Genomic DNA, 20,749 nt, shown 5'->3' with positions numbered 1-20,749 from the left:
TAGCTTGTAGGTATTACTAATTGTTAGTTTAAATGTTGTTTAGAAGTGATTTCAATCAGTAATTGTGGTTAAATTTAAAGAATTATAGTTGCAAATGCAGTTCTACCTTCGTGTTTTTAGCTTGCTCGAGAGAGAGGTTTTGAAACCAAGATTACTGAATTGATGGTTTGTGGGTATTGGGTTGTCATAGGTTCATCTTTAGAGAGTGAATCCTAAACCCTTTTCCACACATTCAGCTCGAGAGAGTGAATGGACTGAAGCGTAGGTTGTTCCTAATTGCATGCTTGTCGATGTTCGAGAGAAATTGACCTGATTCGAGGTAAATTGTTCGAGAGATAGTTTATCCCCTCTGTATTCTAGCTTATTCACCAATTTACAGCGATTTACTAACAGTTGCAATTACCCATTTGTCTACATTAGCCTATAATCAAATTACATCCCAAGAACCCGTCTCCATATTGTTATTTAGCGTTATTTGCTATTGTTGTAGTTGATAAGTGAAACAAGCAAAAACCCCATTTGACATTCGTGTCACCCCTGACTTAAATTGTGGTTTTATTCGATAATGTCTATTCCTATGATTGATTTGAACTTATTCGTACTTATTGAATCTTAAGCACGTATCGCTCTTTGTGGGAACGATCCCAACTCACTTAGTTGGGTTATATACTGCCTAGCGATCGTTGACACTTAGAATTGGAAGAAGTGTCCTTGTAACGTTAATCAGGTTCCTTCACCAAGGGGAGTGAGGGATTAAATTAAAGTCAAACTTCATTAGTAGACCCTATTTTTTTCCTCTAGGTGACATGACAATAACAAAAATATAATACCCTGTGTAATCCTATAAGTGAGAGGTCTGCGGAAAGTGTAATGTACATAGACCTTATGAAGTAAGAAAACAATGATTGCAAATTTTCAATGAAAAAATATAATATCAAGTTAGAATAATAAAATCTTGATCAAGAATTAAATAAATTGATAAAGCTATATCAAAATAGTATTGCGCTAAATCTGATAAGTTGCTATAATGATATAAAAATAGTATTGTTTTGCTTCAATATAATGATAATTTGTTGAAATGCTTGAAATTTGAGGAAGACATCTAAGGATAGATTTGATCTTTTTGAAAATAGACAACAATAGATTATGCATAACACATGAGAGACTTCAAAATAGATAATAAGAGAATTATTCAGAATTCAGGATGGTAAGCACCCCTCACTTCCAACCTTAAATTTATGAGTTCGAATCACTAAATGAGCAAAAAGGATGGGGGCTCGTAGGGATCAAGGGGTAAAAAGAAACCAATTTCATGTCCTGTTCCAATAAGGGCCAGAGGTTGGCATTAGAAATTGAGAGGGAATAACATAATGGCATGAGCAATTGAGAGAGAATAACATAATGAGCAATTGAGAGAGAATATCCGTAAACTCGGTTTGGGGGTTGAGGATTCTCCTATCTAGGTGTTAAATAGGTGTTGCACGATTCGTTGGGTTGGGTCATGACAACTTGGTATCAAAGCTCAGGTTATCAGTCTCCCAATACAAAAACAAACATTGAATAGAGTCTCGAGGATTGGTGCGTTGACATCCACATTTAATCTTTAAGGGGCTATGAATCATTTTGGGAATTTGTCTCACTTCTTCACTCTTTTCATGTGGTTTGTCGCCTGTGGTATGGGTTGTGTCCAACTAGTACCTGGATTCCAATCGGAATTTTAACGAAGAAATCTGGATGTCGTTGCGATTGAAGGTACACAAACAAGGAAAGATTGAAATCAGAAATGTTCCAATTGGTAACTGACTTTAAGGGTTATACGAGTGCATGCATGGTCAGTTAGTCGTCATCCATGAGAATATTTTGTCATAAACCTGATTAATTTGATGATGAATGTTTAATGGTTATTGTTATGTGCATTGCCTTACTTGAAAAACTAACTATGTGTGAATTATACTTGCCTGGATGATTGAACTTATATGTGATTATTGAATATGTATTGTGTAATTCAGTCCAGAGATTTTATTGTCATGAGGCAAGGTCTGTGTAATACATGTCTAGGTAGAATCTAGGAATCCTGAATGAGTTTATGGTTTGAATGACTATGACATTTGTGTTTGAGAACGGTCTTGCGGTCGCATTGTTAATGGTAAGGTGTTTAATGTGTTGGTACAATATGGAAGTGGGGGAAACGTTGTTGAATTTTGAAATTCTAGCAAAATATTTGTTGGGTCGCCATTGCGGATGTCAGACCGCTATAATGCTCCTACTATGGCGAAAGGTATTTTGTGATAGAGAAAATCGCCATAATGGTTTAGAGACTCAACTCTGTTTTTCCCCTGTTTTACCTTCCTTTCCCAATCCAGCAATTTCAAATTTCGAGCACAAAAGAAGTCATTTAATTTTGACAATGGTTAATTTGTTTTTGTTTTATCAAATTTACGAGTAGAAAAAAAATTGTTTCTCCTTGTGATATTTCTTTCATTTGCTACTGATGGGTATATTCACCCACAATGAAACCAAAAAAATATTCACCAACAATCAAATACACTGTATGGTAGATATAAGGGTATTAAAAATGAGTCCAACTATAGATAACTTGCTTAATTCACCTCGAATTTTAAGGATCAGGCTCAAGATAATTTAAATTGGGTTCATCGACTCATTCAATCCTTAACCCATTTTAAGAGAATCCTCAATTGAGCCAAATTTAATCTCCAATTTCAACCTGTTTTAAAACTCTTTATTTGCATTGATGTAAGATATGTTCCTATAGTGAAGATATGAATTACGATCTATTTTATATCTTTTAGGATTATCTATCCATTTGTAACTTCTTTTTTAAAATTTTCTTGAGTTGAAATTCAAATTATGGTTATACAAGTTAAATAACAATATGTTAGAATTATTGAGATTAAGTGAGTCATGACCCAATCCAATTTTTAGCCCATGTCACGCCCCAAAGCTACCCTTTTGACGTAAACATGGGACCTAGGATCACGAGTGACCCCAAGCTAACCCTGAGTTGGCATATCATAAGCAAACTGAACGAATCTATGAAAAGATAAAATAATGCAGAAGCTAAATCATGAGACAACTGAAATAATGGGGAATACCCAATACTGGAATAGAGTTTATAACACTGAACTATAAATCAAATACTAAGTTGAATTTGTCTATGTCTGAAATAAGCCTCTAACTGACTAGAGTTGCTGGGACATGCCCCTAGCTAACTCTAGCAAAACTGAAACCAAAATGAAAGACTGAAATATAAAGAACATGTCTATTGTCCTCAAAGAATGAGGACTCACCACTGATGTTGTTGAATTGGAGATCAGGAACCGATCTATGCGTGATCTGAATGCTGAGGACCTGAACCTTTATCACGAGAAGTTGTAGCGCAGAGTATGCGTCAGTACTTGAACGGTATTGAGCATGCAGGATAGGATAAAGCTAAACAACATATACATTACTGAACAAAGCATATTGAGCAATGATATAATCTGAACATGATGGAAATGCCGAAATATACTAAAATGAACTGAACTGAATGCAATGCCCAAGTACATAACATGTTGAAACTGAATACTGAAATATAACTGGAACCTGATCAATGCACTAGAATTTGACTGTGGGAGCTACTAATAACCGACATAAAACCACATGAGCTAAATGTGGAGTCTGATGTATACGCCCTATCGAGAGGACCCAATATACCTTGCCAAGGGTATAGATGCATGACTGGCGTGATCACTAAATATGATTCCCACAGAGGGGACTTACAAACCTACGGGGGCATGTAGTTCTGGGACTATGAGGGTGACTGACCCTAGTCCAACTCGATGTTAAGCCTACTTCCAACTGAATAAATGTACAATACAACATAACTGAAACATAATGGATAGCTCACTATTCTGACATGCTAACTAAAAATACAACATCAATGTACTGATAATGAAACATTTGGAATTGATGCATGTATAACTGTATAAGTTGGCCTAGCAAGTGTAATTCATGAACTAAACGAATCTACACAAATAAGGTTCTGAATTTCATGCAAGGAACTAAGCAACAGTGTTACAACAACATGAAACTATGATTAGGAATATTCTAACAACTAATCCACAACAATTTCTAACATTGAAGAAACCCTACGTATAGATAATATGGAGGGAATCAAGAATCTGACTGAATTCTTGGGACCTAATGGGTGAAAGGAACCCACTAGTGAAATCCCACATACTTGGTGATGAATTTCACAGAGAAATCTTTCAATTTCGGGGCTGGAACTGAAGAAACCTTGTTGCATTCTTGGAAGGGTTTGGGTCGCCTCTTTTCTCCTCTTTTGTTCTAAGTTTGAATTTTTAGTGAATGAATCGCTTAGGGAAAGATCTGACTAAGTTACTAGGCGTAAACTGACCAAAACTACATAGTTTAGGGATCAAACGACCTAGTTTAAGTGTCCAGCTCATAGGAAAAAGACCTAAATGACCCTAACTTAAAAGCTGTTGAAGGCCACCCACGGAGGGACCTACGGTCCGTGGGTTGATCTACAAACCGTAGGTAGGGGTCGTCGGTCAAGTATACCTGACAGGGCTTCACTAAAACGAGCATAACGTTTTACTCGGAGATGGGATTTTAGCAAACTTGGTGGCGTTAGAAAGAGAATTCAATTATCTTCAATTTCATAGGTCATGGGTAGGGGTGTTCATGGTTCGGTTTGGATCGGTTATTAGTTAAAACCAAAACCAAACCAATTTAAATTGGTTTTTAAATTTCTAAAACCAAACCAAACCAAATAAAAAAAGTAACCGTCGGTTTGGTTGGATTTTTTTGGTTTTTTTTCGATTCGAAAGTAATAAGTTTGTTGAGGACATACGCATCCCGATACACACAAACACTTAGTATATGAATAATTCACAAATAAGCAATTACATGAACAAAAGGATTCATCCAATGTACCAAGTTTCAGAAATTAAAAAACTCATTATTAATAACATAAAGTTGGTTTAATATTCTGGAGATCTCAACATCTTATCAATAGACTTTTCAATAAAATTACACCTTAAAATATTGAGAAATTACTTCTAAAAAAAACAACCAATATTTCATAGTCAAAACTAATCAATTACCATCTTCTTTAGCTTGAGCTTTAAATTATTCAATATTGCGTTAGAAAATTTTATAAAGAACAGAGAAAGTTTGATCTTTAAAGTAATAGATATTGAGCGATTTAGACTTAAGGTTTTAATAGTTTGGCTAAAATTTAAGTGTTGGACTTCAGAAAATAGTAAAATTAAAGATTAAGTTAATTAAAATTTATCAAAATACTTATATTTTATTTATGAATAACTAGTAAATGGGCCCGCACTTCGCGCAGTTGTAACATTCTTCTTTAAAATTTATTAGAATAGAACTTTTCTTGTATTTTGATTTTATGGTATTTTTATATAATTTTTTTTAAGAGTATAGAGGTTATTCAATTCTAGTTTACCTTTTGTTTTATTAAAAGAAAAGGCAAAATTACAAATCATAACACTATTTTCTCCTAGTTGACATAATTTCATTTTACCATGGTTACATAGTTTCTTTAATTAGAGAGTCAAATAAATATTTTTCTCAATTTTCTTCTTTGCAAATTTCGTATAACACTATCAATTACTTTCAAATTATTAAATATTTTTTTAATATATATATATATATATATATATATATATATATAACTAATATGTTTATCAAGAGCAAAGGTTCCATAATCATATGATATACCAATAAGTAATATGTAGTCATATGTGTTTTAAAATTAATTTGCAATAATCTTCCAAAATCCAAATTTCATATGTAATATAGTTATGAAAGTGTTTTGTAATTGAAGTTGTGAACAAACAAAACATTAAGGATCCTTGAAAAGGATGAAAGAGAAGTAAGACTTTCTTTGTTTTATTAAAAGAAAAGGCAAAATTACAAATCATAACACTATTTTCTCCTAGTTTGCATAATTTCATTTTACCATGGTTACATAGTGTCTTTAATTAGAGAGTCAAATAAATATTTTTCTCAAGTTTCTTCTTTGCAAATTTCGTTAGTATAACACTATCAATTACTTTCAAAATATTAAATATTTTTTAATATATATATATATATATATAACTAATATGTTTATCAAGAGCAAAGATTCCATATCATGATATATCAATAAGTAATATGTAGTCATTATGTGTTTAAAAATTAATTTGCAATCTTCCAAAATCCAAATTTCATATGTAATATAATTATGATAGTATTTTGTAATTGAAGTTGTGCACAAACAAAACATTAAGGATCCTTGAAAATGATGAAAGAGAAGTAAGGGATGATGGGAAAATTTTCAAAAAAGTACTTTGGTGTGAGAGAATAGTCATCATTGTGTATCATATAATTATAATTAATTGCTTGTTTTAATTCTATCATTTGACTTTCTATTTTTTTTAACTCTAATTAATTATTAATATTAACATTATTTTGACAACAACAAAAAATCATATAAATTTTTAGGCTTGATCTCTTGGAGAAGAAAAGATTTATTTGGAGAATGTTGTAAATAAATGTATTCTTTAAAAAGTTTATGTGAATCTGCAGTACATTTTTTTGGAAAAGTCACAACTTTTCGAAAAGGTCACAACCTTTCATAAAAGTCGCAACTTTTCATAAAAGTCACAACTTTTCATAAAAGTTAGAACTTTTGATAAAAGTCAGAACTTTTCAATAAAAGTCACAACATTTTATGAAAGGGAAAGGCTAATTTTGGAAATAAATAAATTAAAAGGGAATCCTTGTTTGTGGTGGTGCCACGTAGGCGGGCCTAGGGTTCTCTTTTATATATTTATATGATTATAAAATTTATATATATAACTTCTTGGTTCGGTTTGGTTATTTTTGAGGTTAATTTTTAGTAAAACCAAAACCAAACAAAAAAAATATCAGTTTTTTCAAAATTTAAAACCAAATCAAACCAAATATTGGTTTTTTTAATCGGTTTGGTTCAGATTACGGTTTGATTTGGTTTTATAACCATAACCATGAACAACCCTAGTCATGGGCTACCTAATTTCTTTTGTGCTAAGAGTTATGACCGTTTGAAGTTTACCCATCAGTAATTTTCCGTCTAACTGGCTACTTACCTACACCTACGGTCCGTAGGTCTAACCACGGATCATACAAGTCGACCGTAGGTGAGATCAGAGACTATAAAGATTTGGGCCTTAACGATGGAACCCCACCTATGGTCCGTGGTCCTACATACGGTCCGTGGGTGGTTATGTTGGTACTGGCACCAGTTTTTCTGAAAACTAGGATTTTCTTCATTTTGAGACCCGGGGTGTTACAACCCATTTGAGCCCAACACATTTGAGTCTAAAGTAAACTTGAACGGGTCACGATCCAACCCAATTTTTATTTTAACCCATTTAAATATTTCCAATTTCAACGTAACCCGCTAATTTGACACCCTAAGTAGATAAGAGATAAGAAAGTTCATCTTGAAATTCCATATAATTAAGTAAGACAAGAGTATTCATGGTGGATTTTTTCAAAGATATCATCCAATTTCTTGAACCAAAATATTCTTACAAATCAAACTTTATCTTGTTCCACAACATATATTTTGATTTATGAAGTGGGAAGGGTTTGTTAAACAGCCACTTACAGCCCAGTTCCAAAGATGTTTCATTTTAGTAAACTAGACTTAGATGCTTCCACCGAAAGAAGAACAGGACAATCAATATAATGTTGCATCCACATCTGTTTTTGGTACAGCCTAATTATCTCGCGAATGGAATATTACAAGTCTCTCTCACTCTTTTTATATTAGTTTAAATAATTAAAATATATAATATTTTTTTAATATTTAGTCATGTAATTAATTTTTATTAGATTTATTTTAGCATGATATAATAATTTTTAAATTATGATCATTTTCATTATGAATTGCTTTGCAATATTTGTTTCACTAGTATGTTATTGTTGTTATAATTTGCAATATTTGTTTTATGTGATTTCATTATTATTTTTTATTGACTATTTTAGTGTCATCACTCATCTCATATTTTGTGTTATTTTTTTTACAAACATCTTAGATAGTTGTATTTTGGTAGGACTAAAGAAGAAATTGAATTACAAGTTAATCATATTTGTATGAATACTTAACCCAAGAAATTCGAAAAATATTGAGATTGACAAACCTGAATTTTATTAGTTAGACTTTATTTATAGATTTAAAAATCTGACTCAAATGATTTGGTTTGGTATTTGAATAACCTGAACCAATCCGTACTATGTACACCCCTATTTGGAAGTTGGAATCTAGTTATTTATTTTAGGAAAAAAGATTAAATATGCTATCGAACTTTTAAAAAAAAATTCATTTATGTTATTCGTTAAAAGTTTAGCTCATTTATGCCACTGTCGTCTAACAAATTGTTCATTCATGCCTTTATTTTTTTGACATAAAACATATCTTGTTTTACCGTATTATTTTATACACATGGCTAACTATAATATGTTTACGTCATTAATTAAATCAGCCAAAATGTAAAATCCATCTAAATTAAGAAAAAAAATCCCAAATTAAACTGACCCATCCACATCACTTATAAGCCAAAAAAACAAGTGAGTGTGCATAATAATTGATGACAAAGTAATATTCCGTTGTTCTCCTTTGTTTGAATTCAGTTTAGGTATTCAATTATTGTACCAAGAAAACTATCCTATTTTCAGTTTAGTCCTTCTATTAGATGGATATTGAACAAACTACTCTCCCTCAGTATAACTTTCTTCTTTATTCTGAAAAGTTCCTTTGCCTAACTAATGCGGATGTACCAAATGCAAAGAGTGCTCTTGAATCAATGTAATAACATCAGTCCTTGTATTATGTATTTCTATAACTCTATAACCTTATATATAACTTTCTCAAACAACCTCAAAAATTCTACGATTCTTAATTTGAAATTCTACTAGAATACAATTTGAGTGCTTGAAACTCATATCATATTTTAGCTAAAAAGCTTTTTAAGTATCCTCCAATCTCTTAAAATATGCTCTTCAAAAGAAATTCACCAGAATCTTCTATTTGTAACAGAACACCCTTGGGGGTTGAATTGTAGACAACAGAGATAAATTGGCATGGCAAGTAATTAATACATGTATTATAGGAATAATATTGCTTCCAAATGCACATGCAACTAATATAGTGGTTCTAAAAGTGTGAGTTGTCAAACTAAAAGTACTTACGATTAATCTATATTTAATTAGACTAACTCCACAATTTAATGCAAGTGTATCTCAAAAGTTTGAATTTTATTTATAGCTACGATTGTAAATATTTAAGAATAAAAAATAAGTAACAATGATCAACTTCAATTTCCATGTTTAAACAATGACTGGGACAATTTCAGGGCGGCAAACATACTAAGAATTCATACATCACATCACTTTCATAGATTTCATAAGTTTATAAAATTACTGATTTATAAGATGGGAAAAAGCATAAATTCACTCCTGAACTTGTCTCGAAAAAGTCAGTTACACACTTAAACTATCATGCCGACCTATTACACACCTTTATTATTTAAAAATGAATTTTTACCCCCTCAAACTGACGTGGCAAAAAATTTAAAAAATAAAAAAATAAAAGCGCGTTTTGTAATAAATAAAGTAAAAAAAATTAAATCAAAATCCTTTTAATTTCTACTACCACCCTACCGGACCCTCCACCCCCATCTCATGTTGCTACTTCTTCTTCTTCATAAGCAACTCGTCTTCTTCATCTTCTTTAATTTATTTATTTTTTTTCATCATTTTTCATACCTAATTTCCATCCACCCCACCATACCTCTACCAAAATCATCTCCCCCACCTCTCATCAGGTAAGCACCCCTCACTTCCAACCCGAAGGTTCCGAGTTCGAGTCTCCAAGGGAACAAAAGAGGTGGGAGCTCCTAGGGGAGGGTTAAAAAAAAAAGATTTCATCATCTCTATTGTATTCGATTTTTCTTTTCGGCTTTGTTGGTGATTGATAAAATTGATGATTGAGTTTAAAAAATAAAATATAATGATGTATTTATTGGGGACAGATGACAAAGAAGTGGGAATTGAAGATGGCGAAAAAGAAAAAAATTGATATTGATAATGGTGGTGGTGATATTTGGTGATAGGTTTGTACCTTTTGATGGTGATAATGTAATTTTGCTGATGAGTTTGTTTATGAGTGTCAAATTTTAGGGTGGATCTTTATAATTTTTGTGGGGATGATGGTGATAGTGTGCTTTTGATGGTGGGTTTGACTGTATTTGGTTAAATTTGTGGCAACTATTTTGATTTTTATGGTGAGATATATAGATTTGGTACTAATTTATATGGCGCCAGTAGTGGTTTCATGGTGATGTTCATTGAAGAAGAAACAACTGAATGACATGGAACATTTTATTCAAAATCTCACATGACAGCTAATGTGGCAGTGAGATGACATTGATGTGGCGCAAGTGTGATACACCTCCCGTTGTGAGAGTGGTGCTATACGTCTAGGGGGTAAATAAATTTACTTTTTAGTAGCAGAGATGTGTAATAGGTCACTATATTAGTTTAAACATGTAACTGACTTTTCAGGACAAGTTCAAGTGTGATATTATGATCATGATCTCTAGACCTTTCGTTTCTTAATTCTAAAGCAACAAGAGCAGATGTTTTAGTGATTTAACCTCTAGTTTTGGCTTATACTTTATAATTTACAAGCAAACAAATTTATCAACCACTAGTTTATTAACACAGGCAGAATGATGCTCAAATAAAACATGCAAAATAAATAGCAGTTCCAACATAAATCAACAACTATAGACAAAAACACCACTAAAGTCAATCAAAGTTCAGTAAAAATTTCAAAATCAATAGGCGATATAAACATTAAAATAATAAAAAATTCTAAGAAATCAAATAGGGCTAAAAATTTCTATCCAAAGAAAAACGTCATTAGAGAAAACAAATATTCCTTGAATAGGGCGAAAACGTCGTCCGAATAAAAAAACATGAAGAAAAAGAGGTCATTACAACAAAAATTCAAACTTCATTACACTATCATAATAAAATAAACAACCAAATAGGGCTAAGAATTACTGAAAAACACCATTAGAGAAGGTTCAACTTGCCAAAGATAAGATCTTTGAACTTGAGGAAGAAGATTGAATAAAAGTTTTCACCAGTAGTGTAGGGTACAAATGAAGATATCAGAAAAATTTAGACTTATTTTTGAGTTACGTACGGTTCCAAGACAAGCCGGCCAGTTGGAGAAGATGAAAAAGTTGAAGAAGATGAAAAGGCGGTTTGGAGAAGAAAGGTCGAAAGTTCTTTTTCATAAAAAATGTCTCAATTTTGTTCAAATAATAATTATTTAACTTTGTGTTTGTAAGCTTATATATTTACCCCAAGTTTTTAAAATAATAAATAGGTCCCTGACCCCACAATCCAATATAGCCCAAAATTTTAAAAATGTTAAAGAGACCCATGACCCCACAAACCTACCCCACTTTTTCCTTTTTAAAATCCTAACACTACAAAATAAATTAAAGGAATGCAACGACTATCGCTCAAATTAAGTTTCGAAAGTGGCAACATATCATAATGATCTCAAGTCACTTGTATAGTAGATAAGAAAGTTCATCTTGATAGATTTTTCCAAAAGATATCCTCCAATTTCTTGAACCAAAAGATTTGCACAAATCTACCTTTTATCTTGATATATTTTCATTAATGAAGATATAAGTGGTAAGAATTAATTTGTAAACCGCCCAATTCTAAAGATGTTTCATTTTAGTAAACTAGACTTAGATGCTTCGAACCAATATAAGCATCAAGGCTAAATGGAATTTATACCGAAAAAAGAAGAGGACCGCCAATGTTGTATCCTTCTATCCGCATCTATATTTTGGTAGACCTAAAGGGTTACCAATTATATATCTAGTAAATGGAATATATACACTCTTCTCATTAATTTCAACTACAGACCAAACACTAGTCTCACTATACAGAATCAGGGCCTGTTCAATACTTACAAATATAATTAAGCCATACATATGCTTTTGGTCCTCAGTTTTGACTTGATATAAAATTTAAGATAATAAAAACTTTTTAATCTTATGGTTCAAAATTAAATTTATATTAAATATATCAAAAGATTCTTAAATCTTGAGGTCTTAAGTATGTTACGTGGAAAACTAAAATTAGGGTGCTGTCATTTTCAAGCATTACAAGAAACATATTAAAGTGAAATATAGTATCAACTTATCAATTTTTTGAATCAAATTCTTAAGTGAACTAATACGCTTTATCCTAAAATTGAAGGATCAAAAGTGAATTTTTTTTTTTCTTCCAAGAATCTTGGCCAACCTTGTAATTTGTATAAAAAGGGCATTGTTCCCATCGGCCTTTACATCATAAAAACACCACAAAGTTTATTCATAAACATTACTACCAAACACTTGATCTTTTCTCTTCCAACAACCAAAACCTAAGAAAAGTAAATCAAAATGACAGCACATAGAGATCTTGCTAAAATAGGCTCAGAAGGCTTTGCTCTAATTGACGAATACTTTGGTAAAAAGAGGATGAATTCCACAGTGGCACACAATGTGGAAGCCAGTGCTAGTACAAAATTCTGGGTGACATAGCAGTGCTACCACTATCACTACTCTTCGCCTCGCGTTTATCAGGCAATTCCTCCAATTAAAAAAGAAGCTATCACAACTCCAAGTACACCACCAGTGGCTTTAAATAGCTACGAGGCAGCTCAGTTGCATGATGGTATATATCTCGCCAATTGTTCTAACCGACACCAAATGCGCGTCCCTTATAATATATACTAGTTGGTACTGATTTTGCTCTTGGTATAATTTTGTAGCAAAACCATGGTTATATGTATGTGTTGTATTCTCAATGTAATAACAACACCCTTTGTCGTATATATATCACTATAACTCTATAATCTAATATATAATGAACATACATATACTAACACTACTACAAAGGAAAAATTCTTTAGTAGTGGAAAATTTGCCGTTAAAAGTCCAAAACCTATTGCTAAATGTCAACAACGATTAAGAAAAAAAAACAATCGTTAAAAGCCGTAATGTTAAAATTTATCGACTGGATTTCAATTTTGTTGAAAGTATGGTTATATGTCCTTTTTAGTGGCCGGATATTCACTCCGTACACATACTAATTTAACTATCAAAACTGTTTTCGTTTATGGTATGTTAATAGTTTCAACACCATACAATTAACGACCAAATTTTCCGTTGTTAATGGTCATTTCAATATTTGATAAGCCAATTATAAAAGAGTTTCAAATATCCCATTTTCATTTGTTAGTGTACGAATATTTATACTAGGGAATAATATTAATTGTTTCATACAGAGAAACACCCGAAAATATATTAAATAGTTAAACTAATATAAACCTTCATTGGTAATACAAGAACTATTTTTTTTTGGGTACAAAAGGATAGTAGTATATTATAATTTAATATGCGTTAGTACAAGAGAGTGGAAGAGCATGGGAACTGCTATCATGTAGGGAGGAGGGTAGGGGTTGATTACATATAGATTATTAGTACTATTGGGCGTTATACGCCTAACAAAAATAGTTCCAGCTTTGTCTGCTTCCAGATACTTTACTACAAACAAAGGGGGGAACTGCCAATATCAAAACAAAGTTAAAGCCCGTTTGGATTGACTTAAAAAAAGTATCTTTTAAATAAAAAATAAAAATTCAAACTTAAATGACTTTTAAGTCAAAAAATAAAAAGTAGGGGAAGACCTACTTTTGGCTTTTGACTCATTTTAAGTCAGTTAAAACTTATTTTAAGTCATTTTTTTTATCTTGCCAAACACTTCCTAACTTATTTTAAGTTAATTTTTATATTTGGCAAATGCTTCCAGAAGTCAAAAACTAACTTAAAAGTACGTTTGACCAACTTTTAAGTCAATCCAAACACCCTCTTAGTCTTCTTTAACTTAGTGCCCTCTCCTTAGCTAGAATATCTGTCACTTTGTTCTCTTCTCGATAGTTATGTTGCACCAGAGGCTTTCCCAACTGCTTGATTAGATCTCTGCAATCAAATAATATATTGCAGTATGGTGGATGATCATCTTTTAGATTTTTGATGATCTCTTCGCAATCTATGGAGACTTCTAAAGGTGTTAAATTGTGTAGGATAGCCAACCTAATCCCCTTCACTAAAGCTGATATTTTAGCCATGACAGGTGTTGAGGTTATTAAGGAAAGATATACCATATTCAAGTTGTATGACATATCTTTATTAACTCCTAAGCAAAGAAAAAATCCAACATTTATAATTCATAAGATATCGTCTTTAAACCACCTAACCAAAGTAAAATCCCTCTTGCATTTCAACTTGTTCCGTATTTTCTTCAATGATAGATTCTCCATATTCAAATTCTTGATCTATCAGAAAAAAGTTTACTACTCAACTGAAGAAATTTATACCACCTAACAAATACAAGAACTTGGTCTTGTAATACTAACAAAAGACTTTGTAATTATATTATGACATAAACTACACACAAATTTATCATGGAAAACCTCCTTGCTCAAATGAAGAAAAACTACAACCTACATCTATTAGGATTTCAAAAACATTCACTAAAACTTCAAAGATCAATTTTAGATTACAACTCTATAATCTAAGAGACTAACTCTAGTACCTCAACTCTAACAATCAACTATAACCATTGTCTCTACTCTCCAAGAAGTCAAACACACTTCTTATAACAACTTGCCAACTTATTTTCAATCTTAGAATAATTATCACCAAACAATAACTCAAAGTTAAACGGACAATATGCTAACTTTTAAAAGAAAACCTAATTTTAGTTCTTTTTCCTTCTATAGTTATGTGCTCTTTGTGCCGCCTCTTGCTCTTGCAAAGAATCCCGATTTTAGTGACGCAAAAGCTAAGTTTTTCATTTTTCAGATTCTCTTTTTATAGTTGCTTGTTTTACGCGTATGAAAACCCTAGTTTAGTCCTATGGTGGTAGAGGGGAGGCATTCCCGAGGCTATTGTTTATACCCCAACTAGGGGTAGAGGTAGGGCCCGAGCTAGAGGTCGTGATCATAGATTAGCACCAGGTAGAGGTCGTGCCTGTGGAGCGGCACCAGCCAGAGGCTGGGCTAGAGAGCGTTCTCCTGAGCCATAAATTGAGGTTTTTGAGGACCAGGTTCTTTTTGAGTTTGGAGCTTTGTTGTTTTAGGAGACCTTGTTGAGGATGCTTGGTGTTTTAGAGAACCTTTCTCTGGGGATGTAGATCCCAGGTTAGTAAAAGGCTCTAGGTGTTTATTGTCACGACCCGAGTCTACACCCTAGACGTGGCCGGCACTAAAGAACCATTACTGGTCCCCAAGCGAACCCTCATCCTGCCTGACTACAAGCCGAAGACTAACTTAAGCATGCAAAAGCTTAAAATTGAATAACAATTCATGAAACTTAAATGGAAAGCTTTTACTCAAAAGAAAACTCCGAATAAAATAATAATAATATATTCAACTCGCCATAAATAGGCAACTTTTTTCTTTAAAACATTTAACCAAATAAATGAAGACTTCTAAAACTCTACTGTCTATCTATGAAGCCTCTAAATGAAAAAAGATGGAAGTCGGGACAAGACCCACGACCTCCTAACAATTGAAAGTAAATGGAATCCTCTAAAAGCAAGGAGGCTCACCATAGCTAACTCGAACTCCAAGTGATATCAACGAAGCTCCTATTGATGATCCTGAAGACCTGTGTCTGCATCATGAGAAGATGCAGCCCAAATGGCTTAGTACGTGGAATGTACAAGCATGTAAGGGGAATTCTAAACCATAAACATAAGCTTGAAACTTGATAAAAAGGAAACATACTTACCTCTCCTCAAACTTACTCAACTCAAGGAATACTCAAGGATACTCAAAACTACTCAAACTTACTCAACTCAGAAATTAGATACTCAACTCAAATATTAGATATTCAACTTCAAAGATATGATACTCGACTTGAAATACTCAACTCTTGATACTCAACTCAATATAAAGCAACAATACACATGAAATATATGGAAAGCTTTATAAAACAGTAAAAACAACTTAGTTCGTTAAAGAAAATGCAATAACAAACTCAATTTTACTTATATAATAAAGTAATATAATTTATGTGGGAGTTTCTCTAACCGACAACCACCACTATGAGCCTAAGTGGTGATACAACGTCTTGCCCACGCTGCCAGAACTGTCCTATACTTTGTCGTCATATAGAACGCTTAACTTAGTGGATCCACTTGTCTATGCTAAAAGCATCATAAGGAGTCATTTAAAAAGTATGATCATTTACTACCCATGATGGCTACATGGCTTATGGAGACTTGAGTTATCTGAACTCGCATCCCCATATCGGTGCTCAATACTACTCCCAAAATATACTTAGCTCATATGTTTGTAAAAACAAAACTCTTTCTTTGAATTGAGATAATTACTCAAAACTTAGCTTAAAAGCTCTCTTGGAATCGATGTTCCTTCTTCTTGCTCAAATGTGAAAACATTTTAAAACTTTTTGGGAATACTTAGTTCCCTTATAGCTTTTTGAGAAATGGACTCAACTCTTTACTCTTTGCTTAACTTGAAACTTTTAGTGTTAAAACAAAGTTAAAACATTTGTAAAAGACTTCTTAAAATGAGGTTCATGCCGGATTATGAACGTGAATGACTCAATGCAAAGTTTTCAATAACCATAGATAGAACTCAAATACTTGGAACTCAAGAACTTCAATGATACTACTCTTCTCAAGACTGTTTGACTTTTAGTGTTCATGCGGAATTATATGCATAAAATATTCAACTCAAGGACTCAAGATACTTCTCAAAAGGGCTTAGGAACTCAACACTTAAAGGCTTAAAACTTGAAGATACAACTTCTCTGAAAGATGCTCAACTTACGAAGTTCATGCGGAATTATGGGCATGAAATATTCAACTCAATGATCTACATAATAACATGGACTCATGTATACGACTCTTCTCATTCTCTTACTTACTTTCTCAGAACTTAGTTCAAATCTATAGTTAATCTCAAAGGATTCACAATTGAACTCAAGGCTTACTTGAACTTTACTCTTAACTCTCTCTTGAATGTGAATTATGAATTCAAGAGTGTTGGTTCATGATATGAAGGATCTCATGATGACAAAGTAGATTCATGAATACATTCTCCTTATCGTCATACTCACTTGCTCGAGTCTTGAAACAAGTTACTAATAATTGTAGAAGACTCCTCAAAAAGACTCTAAGGGACCTTATCAAAAAGGTTTGAAAGAACTCTCAAAGTTGACTCTCAACTCTACCTTGAATTTGATTTTTGAATTCAAGGTTATGATCATGTTAGGAATGATTTTAGGTGTTTAGAAGTAGCTTAAAGTAGTTAGAATCGAAAAGGAGTGAAGGTGCACTTTAAATGAACTCAAAAGGGGCAACCGACGACAAAATGGATGGGGAAGGCGACCCTGGCACTATGGGTGGCGTGGGGCACCAGGCCCCAACCTAGAAAATTCAGCAAGTTTCTTTTTTCGTTTTCTCACCCTATTTCGCCGAATGGTTTCTTCCCTAATCACTTAGAATTGATTACTTAACATAAGTACACTCTAATATACTCAATACATCCATTAAAACACTCAGTTTGATCTCAAGAAATCATCCAAAACCCAACACAACAAGATTTAGAATGAACTTCAAGAACACCTATCAAGAATTCATCAAGAACTCTAATCTTTCAACTTCAAGAAGGAAATTTCGCTGAAAATAATATGATTGGCATGTGGGTGAAAAAACCCAACACTATGGAAGCTTACATACCTCTTAGGGATTAAACCCATGGTGAAAATCCACAACAAGACGCAAGAATCTCGACGAACTCTTGATCCTCTCCTCTTTTCTCTTCTTTTCTCTCAACTAAAACCCTAGGCGTAAACTAGGATTATAAAACTGAATCTAATAAGATTATGCCCTTAAAATATTACTAAAAACGAATTAAATCTGATTGGTAAGGAAAAGACCAAAATACTCCTTACTATTTCCGGCAAACTTTCCTTAACTGGGCAACCTAACTTCAAAAGGCCATATCTCACTCATCCGAACTTGAAACTTAGCAAACTCAGCGGCGTTGGAAAGATATTCAAAGTTATTTCCTACAGTATCTTGTAGAACATGTAAATCATCCTGTTCTAGGAGTTATTATCGTTTGAAGTCGACCCAAAATTCATACTTAAGCATAGCTTGCAAAATTTCAGATTTTTGCTATTTCCAATTTAGTTCTTTTTCGAACTCAAGGTGCTACAACTAGTGAACTTAACACCTAAGGAATTTTAATTCCTCGGTAAAATCCTACTCACAACGAAGGATGGTTCAAGTCTTAGTTTGAAAATTTTTCTGGGTGTTACATTCATGTTCAGGTGGGACATCCACTAGTTGTTCCTACACCGGCTATTAATGCATAGGTTGCTCCTAAGGTTATCTTGACAACATCTGATAAGCAGTGCTATGAGAGATTTCAAAAAATGAAACCACCATAATTTTAGGGTGGTAAGAGCGAGGATGCTCATGAGTTTTTGACTTTGTGTCATGAGATGCTTGAGACAGTAGGTATGGTGGATGCTTGTGGTGTCCAGTTTGTTGCACTTCAACTTCGTGGTAGGTCTAGACTAGTTTGATCTTCTCAGGAATAGTGGAATGCATTCTATAGTGCTTTAGAGGACCACTTCATTTATTGGAACATGAGAGAGGTGAGTCATTTGAGATTTGAGAGCTTGGTTTAGGGCAGTTTGTCTGTGGCCGAGTATGAGTCCCTTTTCTGTGAGCTTTCTAGGTATGCTTTGGCTATTTTTCTGGAAAAGGCTGAGAGAGTTCACCGATTTGTGAGAGGGTTGACTTTCTTTGTCAGATCTTATGTGTTCAGGGTAGCTAGAGAGGGGGCTTTCTACCAGTCCATTGTGAGCACCGCCAATGAGGTAAAATTGATTATATTAGAGAAGTTTGGGGAGCCCAAGAGGGCCCATTCTCTTGTCAATTGTTTGGTGCCTCATCTGTAGGTAGAGGTTCGCCTAGGGGTAGTGGTTCATTCCAATGTTGTGGGTCGACTATGCCAGCAGTTGAGAGTGGGTAGTCAACCGAAGGTTCTTATGGTTCTGGTTGAGGTGTCCATGGTAGTTCATCAGGTTAACAACAGTAGTTATTTCCATTGAGATCTTGCTACACTTGTGGGGATCCAGGTCATATGATGTGATAGTGTCCTGTATAGACTCATTCAAGACCTCACCGTTCATATTCAGTTACCCCAGCTAGGGATTCAATGCCTCTGGCCAGGAGCCGAGGTAGATCTTAGACTGATATAGGTGGTATGACTATGGGTAGGGGTGTTCCAAATCCGTAGGGTGGAGGTAGAGGTTCTACTCAGGCTATAGGCGACTGGATGGCCAGTGATATGCTTTTCTAGGGAGGCCTGAGGCTAAGACTTCTAATGTTGTGATCACATGTATTGTCCAATTTGTCATCGACTTGCGTCTGTATTGTTTGATCTAGGATCTACTTTCTCATATGTGTCTACCTATTTTGTTGTTGGATTTGATATGATGCCAGCTTGCACGTCTGTGCCTATTCATGATTCTATACATGTGGGTGAATCTTTTGTGGTGGATCGAGTGTATCGATCCTGGCTTGTTTCTGTAGTGGGGTATGATACTTGGGTAAACCTGATCATTTTAGGGATTGTAGAATTTGATATTGTCTTGGGTATGGATTATGCAAAGACTGTGACCTTAACGATGCTAAGTGTCTCGAGGGTTGAGTAGACGGGTGCTAGTGGTTCGTACTCTTGCAAAGTTATCTCTTTAATTAGAGCTCAGAGATTAGTTGATAGAGGGTGTTTGTCCTACTTGGCTTTCATTCAGGATACTAGTGTTGAGCCACCACCCATGGATTCCATGCCCGTGGTTCGAGAGTTTAAAGATTTTTTCATACTGATGTTCTAGGTGTTCTTTTAGATAGGGATATTGACTTTGCTACTGACTTAGAGTTGGGCACCAAGCCCATCTCTATTTCTTCTTATCATATGGCTCCAATTGAGTTGAAGTAATTGAAGGATCAGTTGAAAGAATTTTTGAGTAAGGGGTTCATTCACCCTAGTGTTTCTCTGTGGGGATTCTCATGTGTTTTTTGTGAGGAAGAAAGATGGATCTTTGAGGATGTGTATTGATTATCGAAAGTTAAACAAAGTAACAATGAAGAGTAAATATCCTCTTCCTCGTACTGAAGATTTGTTTGATCAGCTTCGGGGTGCATCTCCATTTTCTAAGATTGACTTGAGGTGTGGTTATCATCCGTTGAAGATTAGGGCATCAGATATCCCTAAAACAACTTTAGGACTCGTTTTGGGCATAAAGAGTTTCTTGTGATGTCTTTCAATTTGACTAGCTCCCCTACAACGTTCATGGAGTTGATAAATGAGGTGTTCCTACCTTATTTGGATTCCTTTCTGATAGTGTTCATTGATGACATCTTGGTGTACTCCAAGACTGAAGAGGACCATGATCGACATTTGAGAATTGTACTCCAGAGATTGAGGGAAGAAAAACTTTATGCCAAGTTCTCAAACTGACAGTTTGGCTTGATTCTCTGACATTTTTAT

This window comes from Solanum verrucosum, unplaced genomic scaffold (assembly GCF_900185275.1).
Source record: "Solanum verrucosum unplaced genomic scaffold, falcon-dt-bn FXZP01000052.1, whole genome shotgun sequence".
Lineage (NCBI taxonomy): Eukaryota > Viridiplantae > Streptophyta > Magnoliopsida > Solanales > Solanaceae > Solanum > Solanum verrucosum.
The sequence above is the reverse complement of the archived record's forward strand: the minus strand, read 5'-3'. Positions refer to the sequence as shown.